Source organism: Notolepis coatsorum (genome assembly GCF_963971535.1).
Source record: "Notolepis coatsorum genome assembly, chromosome: 6".
Lineage (NCBI taxonomy): Eukaryota > Metazoa > Chordata > Actinopteri > Aulopiformes > Paralepididae > Notolepis > Notolepis coatsorum.
Genome location: NC_140170.1, coordinates 145,562,955 through 145,573,061, shown reverse-complemented (window position 1 = coordinate 145,573,061; position 10,107 = coordinate 145,562,955).

Here is a 10,107-nt window from a genome sequence, read left to right as displayed (position 1 = left end):
TACCATACTTATTCAATACAGTCAGGGAATTGTACCCCTCAGTTAAAATTGGTCCTTCGAGCCGGATGGTAATTAGCGTAATATTAATATAATATTAATATTGACATGGCCAACGATGAACACTCCACAAACGGTTCTCCTAAGCTAGATCGCCCGCAGCGCAGACGGCAGCCACCTCCTTACCTAGAGGACTACGCTGCCAGTCTACTACCTAGCTTTATACAGACGTTAAACGCGGAAAAAGCGGATAGTAAAAGTATGTCAAACCCTACCGACCAGGCGACCCTGCCAGTAGAGACCCTAGTGGGTTCTAACGTAACTGACCAAGCTCACAGGGGGGACCAGGAGGGACATGACATGACTTTACCCCCCGACAACGTCAACGGGATAGTCCCCGGAGAGCTCCAGGATAAAGAAAGCGCTCCAGGGACGGAACCCGACCCACCACCAGAAGAGACGCGCACCCAGGAGAAGGACCTCCTCGGAGCGCGACAGGAGAACGGATCTCCAACGAGCACTGCCAGAAGCCGATCACCTCCATCAGTGTCTTCCCCCAGCGAGGTGGACAAGATGCTGGCGCAGGCATTTATCGCCACCCTGGCAGCCTCCACTGAACGCGATCGACTCCAAGCACAGACGCTTAGCGAGCGCGAACATTCTTCCATGGAACAAGAGCGCCTCCGAGCGCAACACCAAAGTGAGCGCGAACACTCTACCATGGAAAGAGACCGCCTGCAGGCTCAACAACTGAGTGAGCGCGAACAATCTGCAGACCAAAGAGAACGCTTCCACGCGCAGCTCCAAGCGCAAGCCCTTAGTGAACGCGAACACTCTGCGACCCAGCGAGAGCGCTTCCAGGCGCAGCAAAGGAGTGAAGACGACCGCATACGCCTGGAGACCAGACGCCTCCAGACGGAAGAGAATATTGAAAGAGACCGCGCCGAAGCCCAGCGCGCCGCCGCCGATGCACAGCGCGAAGCCGCCAATGCACAGCGCGACGCAGCCCAAGCCCAGCGCGAAGCAGAGCGCGACCTCGCTCACATCAAGCGCGAAGCCGAGCGCGACCGATTACAAGCGCAGATAATGGAGCAACTGATTGCCAGGGCGACCCCCCCTCCCTCCGCACGGAGCTCCAGGGCCTCGTCAAGACAAGGGTCTAGGGCACCCTCCCCTACCCGATCAAGCGACCCGGAGCCCGGCCAACAGAAAGAGCCTATACACGTCTCCGTACCCCATCCCCGACCGGTCCATGCGAGACCTAGCAACAGGGAAGAACCGGCCTACGCCGCCGAGAGACTAAATAGACGATTACAGGATCTAGAAGACCTAGCAGAGGAAGAAGAAGAGGAAGAGGAGGAAGGTCAAGCCCACCAGCAGCATCGTACCCCACAGGACCAGGAGGTCCAGTACAGCCCAGACTTTACCCCCGAGGCCCTGCGTTACAGACCCCCGACTCAACTCAAGGGTGAGTTTGACGCACGACCAGCCCCGAGGAACAGCACCTGGGTACCCGGGCCTTGGTACCCACCAGGTACCAGCCCACAACGACACGGAAGGGGAGACTCGCCTAGGAGGCCTCTCCCCCAATGCTCACCGATGTGCCAGCCATCCATGGCATCGTACCTTGGCACACCGACGTTCCCGGACTTCACACACGAGGACAGAGCACAGTACACAGAGCTAAGAATGTGCTTAGAGACAATGATGTCCGATGTCCCCGATGAGACGTACAAGTATGCTATCCTACTCAAGCACCTGAAGGTGCCCAGAGCGCATAATATAGCGCTGGCATATTCCAACTCAAGTACCCCATACACCGCGGCTCTAGTAGCCCTCGACCAACGTTATGGACGCATATGGGACTACGTAATACAAGAGATAAGGAATATTGACCGTCTACCCCCAGCCACAGACAATCGCTCATTAGATGACCTCTCTATCAAGGTACAATCCCTGGTAGGGATGCTGGGGGCACAAAAGGAAAAGGGTAGGCACGAACTGTACGCGAACTCTAATGTTGAAAGAATATTAGAGAAGCTTCCGCCCGCCCGACAAGAGCGCTTCAGGCGGCAAAGAGACCACCGTGATCCCAACGGTCCCGAGCCATCCCTCCTAGACCTGGCCGACTTCCTGGCGAGAGAAGTCAGCAGCCTACGACTGGATACGTTCGTGCGGAGTGTACCAAGCTCCAGAGAGGGACCTAGGAGATCAAACGATAACCGCAGGCTGGTGACCGTCATGCACCAAGCCGAATCAGTACCGCGTAACAAGAACCACAGCACCCCCTCGACAAAAGAGAAGTGGAAGATTGTATGCCAGTACTGCGAAAAGGAACACTGGCTGTCACACTGTGACACGTTCAAGAAGATGACCGCCGACGAGGTGAGTCAATGGATAAAGTCCAACCGCCGCTGTTACCGCTGTGCGCGCAGTCACATGGCAGCCGAGTGCCGCTTAAAGAAGAGGTGTAGTCGGTGTGACGGAGCCCACTTGGACGTTTTACATGACAGTAACAGAAGAAAACCCGCACCCTCAAGCAGCACCAAAGCAAGCGTTATGTACATTGACCCCGCCAGCAGCGGGGGCGCCCGGGTGCTCTTGAAGGTGGTCCGCGTAACATTGAGCTACGAGGACAAGGTCATGGACACCTACGCCGTCCTTGACGACGGGTCAGAAAAGACCCTCCTCCTCGCATCCGCTGCGGCCCAGCTGGGGCTGCGGGGGAGCAAAGAAACGATGACGATTCGGACTATAAGAAGAGACCTGAAGACGATCAAGGGTGAGAACGTCTCCTTCACTATCGCAGCAAGCGGGCAGCCAGAGAGACGGTATAGGATCACTAACGCTTTCACCAGCCAAGACATAGGCCTGTCGCGGTACACCTACCCCATCGCCAAGCTGATGGACAAATACGTGCACCTGCGTCAACTACCTATACCGCTCATAGACGGCGCCACCCCGACCCTGCTGATAGGATCTGACCACGCACACCTCATCGTCCCGATGGACCGGGTCCACACTGGGCCCAGAGGCTGTCCAGCAGCAGTCGAGACCCGCCTAGGATGGACACTACAAGGCCCCCTCTCCAGGTCTCCCAACCGAACAGCAGCCACTCGCTGCCTCCACTCCAGAGTGACAGAAGAAGACACCGCCTTCTTACAGCACGTCGAGAGGCTATGGACACTAGAGACAATGCCCTTTAAGAACGAAATGAAACACATTCGTTCCAAGGAAGACATTTATGCTATAGCCCTCCTCGAGCAGGGGACAAAGAGAGTCAAAGTCAACGGAGTGATGAGATACGCAACTCCACTCCTGAGGCGAGAGGGTATGCCTACCTTCCACGCCCCAAAAGAAGCGACGGAGCGGTATCTATTGAACACAGAGCGGCGCCTAGCCAGAGACCCCGCTCAAGCTACTGTGTACCGCGCTGAGATTGACAAGCTAATCACAGCGGGACACATAAAGAGAATTGACATTAAAGAGGCCGATCAGACGACCGAATCATGGTACGTGCCGCACCACAAGGTCCACCACAACGGCAAGGATCGTATTGTGTTTAACTGCAGCTACCAGATCGGATCACAAAATCTGAATAAAGAGGTCTTGCCCGGCCCAACACTCGGCCCCTCTCTACTAGGCGTGTTGCTACGTTTCCGCCAGAACAAGGTGGCCATCAGCGGCGACATCAAAGGGATGTTCCTGCAGGTGCAACTAGTGGAAGAGGACAAGCCCCTGCTGCGGTTCTTATGGAGAGAGAGGATCGGGGATGAGCAACCATCCATCTATCAATGGGAAGTCCTCCCCTTCGGAACCACATGCAGCCCATGCTGGGCTACGTTCGCACTGCAAAAACACGTCGCAGAGGACCCAGCAGCTGATGAAGAGGTCCGACAAAGTGTAGGAAATAGTTTCTACGTGGACAACTGTCTGCAAAGCGTCTCGACGCCAGAAGAAGCCGAGGCCCTCCTACTCAAGCTCCGCGCCTCCCTGATCAAAGGCGGCTTTGATCTCCGGCAGTGGGCCAGCAGCGACCCTCAAGTATTGCGCAGCCTCTCCCCAGAGGACAAGGCAGCAAGCAGCGAGACCTGGATGGCGACCATCCCAAGTGAAGCCCAAGAAATGACATTAGGACTAGTCTGGCGCTTCAAAACAGACTCGCTCCATTATAGACACACACCCCTGACCAAGGAGCAGGGAAGGTCGATTTCACTACCGACCACAAGACGGAGTGTGTACAGAACACTCGCCAGACAATATGACCCGTTGGGATGTATTCTACCTTACACCACCAGGGCAAAGATGATTGTACGAGCGCTATGGGACAAGGACCAGGGCTGGGACGACCCCATACCCGACCACCTTGCTTCCACATGGAGAGAGTGGGAGACAGAACTCAGCTCGCTCCCAGGTGTCAACATACGCCGCAGCTACTTCCCACCCACAGTGCGGCTGGAGACGTGTCAGATGGACCTGCACGTCTTCAGCGATGCCTCCGAAGTAGCCTACGGTTCGGTGGCCTACTTGCGGGCCCGAGAGGAGGGAGGAGAAATACATACTGCCTTCATCCTGGCTCGCTCAAGAATAGCCCCCCGCAAGCAACAATCTATCTTGCGTCTAGAGCTTTGCGCAGCCCTAGTAGGAGCGCAATTCGCCACGTTAATCCAACGTGAACTCACCATCCCGGTGCAAAGAACAATCCTGTGGTCAGACTCCATGACCGTACTCACATGGATCCAGTCCGATTCGTGTAGATACAAGGTCTTCGTGGGAGTCAGAATCACAGAGATCCAAGATTTAACAGAAGCAGCATGCTGGAGGTATGTGGACACAAAACAGAACCCAGCAGACGTCATCACACGGGGAATGTCCCTGGATGACCTCACACGTCACAATCTCTATAGTGACGGTCCCGAGTTCCTCAAGCTCCCGGAAGAAGAGTGGCCTACACCCACCCCACGGGAGGCTAGTAAAGAGGAGGCAGAGATGAAGAAATCTATGTTCTGTGGGTTGACACACACACTAGTCCCCACAGATCCCAACATAGACGACTGCCCTACCCTTGAGAGTGCGCAGTTAAAGACATTCCTGTGGCACCACCCTGAGGTTCCCTCCACTACTGACATTAATGCAGCTAACTACGAAGAAGCAGAACTCCTTCTGCTACAGCGAGCCCAAAGAGACTCGTTCCCCGACGAGCTAGACTGTCTACAGGGATCAAAGCCAGTCCCGTCAGACAGCAGACTGCTCCACTTGGCCCCCGAGAGCGACGCCCATAATCTCATCAGAGTGGGTGGTCGTCTGAGAAGGGCCCCAGACTTAACGGATGACGTCAAGTTCCCGATAGTCTTAAACAGCCGACACAAGGTCACAGAGCTCATCATAAAGAAATACGACGAGGACGTGCACCACGCCGGGGCAGAGAGAGTCTTCGCGGAGATCAGACGTCGCTATTGGATACTGCAAGGAAGAGAAGCAGTACGACGCTTCCAGCGGACCTGTCTAGACTGTCGCAAGTGGCGAGCACAGCCCAGTATACCCCGGATGGCTGACCTACCCCCCTGTCGCCTCCGACTCGGCGACAAGCCCTTTCACTCCACCGGTATGGACTGTTTCGGCCCGCTGTATGTGAAGAAAGGAAGAGGGACGGAGAAGCGGTGGGGTATTGTATTCAAATGCATGACCACCCGAGCGATACACATAGAACTCCTTCCAACCATGAGTACGGACTCATTCCTTATGGCCTTCCGGAGATTCACATCGCGGAAAGGAAAACCGCCTATATTATTGTCTGATCACGGGACAAACTTCAAAGGCGGAGAAAGAGAGCTGAGAGAGAGCTTCCAAGCTATGGGCCCAGAACTTAAGACCCACCTCGCTCCCTCTCAGATTGATTTCCAGTTTAACCCCCCGAATGCACCTCACTTCGGGGGAACTTGGGAACGAGAAGTACGTTCAATAAAGACAGCCCTGTACGCCGTGCCAGACCGTGGCGGAAGAAGTCCTCACGACAGTCCTCACGGAGATCGAGGGAGTATTGAACTCAAAGCCCCTCGGTTACGTCTCAAGTGATGTAGCAGATGTCGACCCAGTCACCCCCAACACTCTCTTGATGGGGCGGCTGGACCCTGCGCTCCCACAGACAGTGTACAGACCTGAAGAAGCGAACGGCCGAAAAATGTGGAGGTACAGTCAAGTATTGGCTGACAAGTTTTGGAACAGTTTCCTCCTCCACTATCTACCGTCTCTACAGACCCGCCAGAAATGGGTAAAAGAAAGAGACAATTTGACGGAGGGCACAGTCGTCATGATTATCGACCAATCACTACCCCGAGCTATGTGGCCGGCCGGCCGCGTAAGCAAAGTGATCACTGGTGCCGACGGAAAGGTCAGAGCGGCAGAAGTGCTCGTCCAGGGGCGGACATACACCCGACCCGTGGCGAGGCTGATAGAGTTGCCAAGGCTCCCCGACTCTCTTAATGACGACCATGACCCCCTGACTTTGTGAATCGCCCTACTCCTCACAACGGCCATTGAGTAGTGGACAGTGCGGTTAATCTGTCTCTGCTTATCTAATTAGGTGCGGACTAATTAGGAGGCGGCTGTTACAAAGGGTCAGATTAAACCGAATATATATATTTATTACTTGAGATATATTGTATAGTATTTGTATATCGTCTGATATCCCTTGTATATTCTTTGTACATATACACGGAATATCCCTTTACCTAGTACAGGCCAGACCATAATATTCGTTCTCCTATTGGGCAGCGATCCCCTAGGCGCCACGGCCATACCCCCAATGTCTAGTTCAAAGTCACCGCTAAGACATGTCTCAACATGCCCAGATTTGCGCAGTAATACGAGACAGAAATAAGGCTGGTACTAGATTATTCTAGTTTTATTTAAATTCTAGTTATTTTAAACAAAGAGGATATGAAGATGAATGCATAGACAGGGCCCTTCAGAAAGTAAAAACAAAAACACAAGGGGGTAGAAAGACAAAAAGAAAGCCATCAGCTGTCTGTGTTCTTAATTATACTGATAGATCACATGAAATAAAACATTATATCAAGAAATACTGGCATATCCTCTCAAGTGATCCTAATATAGGCCACTTATTTGATTCTCCACCAATAATTACTTACCGTAGAGGAAAGAATTTGAAAGACAAACTTGTACATGCAGACTGTTTATTTGAAAGATCAAGCAGCATGCCATCTCTGCCTGATGGCAACCACAAGTGTGGACGATGTGCACAATGTAATTGTACCACTAGAAGTAAGACTTTCTCACACCCTCTTACAGGGAAAATCTATAAAATTCGTGGAGTTATAACATGCTCAACAACTGGGGTCATTTATCTAATAAAATGCAGCTGCTCCAAAGCCTATGTTGGAATGACAACAAGAGCACTAAAAACACGAATATCTGAACACCGTTCAGCTATTCGTAATAATAATCCAGATAGCCCTATAGCCATCCACTTTAAAGATGCCAACCATCCAATCACAGCTTTCAGTTACTGTGGTATTGAAAAAGTGGTCCTTTCTAGACGTGGGGGGGATCTGAAACAGATGCTTCTCAAGAGAGAAGCCTATTGGATAACGGAACTTCAAACATTTGGGACCACCTTTGGACTCAATGATGAACTGGATTTAAGTGTGTGTTTGTAAACTGTTCCACTGAATCCCATTGATGATGGTTTAATGTTTCACAATGATTCGGTCATATTGCTGTATATTAAATATGCTAAACTATATTGTGTTGTAAATATGACTGTTCGATGTTTCAAAAATGTTTTGTTCTGAGGTTGAATTATTGCATTTCTAACTCTGTCTCTCTTTTTGCTGCAGTACCCAGTGGGGCTGCAAGCTCAACCAATTGGTTTATTGACAGGAAGGCACAGGTGCTCCCTGTTATGCAATCAACCAAAACAGACCTTGGAATTGTATAAAATGAATGTGAGACCTCATTGTTTCATGCCACTGTCCTGATGAAGGCTGAATAGCCGAAACGTTGACGACAATAAAAGCAGAGAAAAAGTGAGTGCGGGAATTGTAAATGTTTTCATCTGATGACAATTAAGGGGAGCAATTCCCAGCACAACAATATTTTTTGAGAGAGTGCATGTTGATTTTTCACTAGATTATTCACCTTACGTATAAATACGTTGCAGGTGGATACAGCAGTTAGTTACCCCAACAAGTTGAAGCCTTCACCACGATACAACGTGCTGTGAAGTGGGCCCGTTTTGCCCCGAAATAGAGCCTTGAGACCGCGTGCGAATTGATAGCTGAAGTGTCAGAGTTTAACGCTGTATCGTCGAGTTCGACCTATTCTATTATTAAGTAATAGTCTATTATGTATAGTGTATCGTGCGGCTACCGTTCTACAGTGACCAGCATTACCAACGTTTCATCGTACCGAGCTAGTGTGCTTATCCAGGCTGGGCGGCCTAACCTTGTGCCGTCATCCGAGGAGCCCTAGACGAGAACCGTGTGGATATGTACACTGGATAACCTACACCAACGACTACAGAGCCCTTTTCGGCTGGATTATATTGCTTTGGTCCTGTGGCTGCTGGAGCAGAGAATCGTCTACCCCCACTACCGTGTGGGATTTACCCTGTGAGGAGCACCGTCGAGCCCGCCTCTAGGACTCTGAGGCTGGCTAGCTTTCATCCATGCGGCAGTGCATACCGGAGAATAGCTGTTGCTTTGTCTACGGATCAAGGGATTATTGCACCGTCTCCTGTACCTGGAGTCTCCTTATTCCTCGTTGATCCAGACTTTTGCTACCGACAAATCCTCTCCCCTGCTGGCTTACAACCGGAGGGAACCCCCCTAGTATCTCCAGCTGACCTACGAGTGTACCTTATATAATTCTTATGCTACAGGTGGTATTAATTATCCCCTTCGTAATATGCTCATGGACTTACGCTCTTGACCTATTCATGCACATTCTTCGCCTTACAAGCGCAACTCTCATTCTTAATAAATGTAAGATAATCTTGGTGCTCTTCTAATAAATATTATAAACAGTACTTTCTTGTTAAGCCGTGTTATTGTGTGGGTGTTCATCTCATATACATGTGTACTGTATGGCCAGTAGTAATGTACATAACTCAGTAGTGGTTTAATGATACCATACTTATTCAATACAGTCAGGGAATTGTACCCCTCAGTTACAGCCACATTCATCAAGCCGTTCTTAGTGTCGAAATCTGTGCTTACCCAGATATTTGCATGATGAATCCCACTCATTCTTAAACTCAAATGCGCGCTCGCGCTAATCACATTTGCATACAGACACGCCCACAATCTCCTTATAAGGCGAATGAGGCGTGTGTAAAACAGCCGAGGTTCGGCATCTAATCCCTGTCTGATATATTCAACAGGAAGCGATTTGTGCGACTGATCTCAAAATGTGTTCCTGTGTGGGTCGCTCATCGCATGTGTGTGTGTGTGTTAATCTGATGACAAATAAAGACTTACTGTATACTTGTACTTATACGTATACGTACTGTATAGTGCGAAATAAATCGTTCCAGCAAAGTAGGCTTTGTCAAGAACCAATCACGCAGTATACTGATATGTATATGCCGCTGATCCTATGCTCTCTCCTTTCAGAGAGAGATAACACTGGTGACAGATCAGGTATTTCCGAACCTATAGGTACCGGGGCTTGGATAGGAGTAGGTCTCAGGCGGCCAGAAGATGCAGAGCGTAGGGGTCTTGAGGGTGTGTAGTTAGAGACCATTGACCGGAGGTAGGCGGGAGCGGTTCCCTTTGCCGCACGGTATGCTAGGTCGAGGGCCTTGAAGCGGATACGTGCAGCAATGGGGTCGGGGAGCCAGTGCAGGTCCCTAAGAAGTGGGGTGACATGGGCCGACTTCGGTAGGTTTGAGATCAGGCGGGCCGCTGCGTTCTGAATGAGTTGAAGAGGCTTGGTGGCAGTGGCCGGGAGGCGTGTATGCTTTTACCAACGCATTTGTGTTTCCGGGTTCCCGTTTTGCGCTCTGATTGGCCACTGACCTACACGCGTACGCCCCCCTCGCAATCGCCTTTGGGGCGTGAGATATGAAGACAAATTACAACAGCAGTG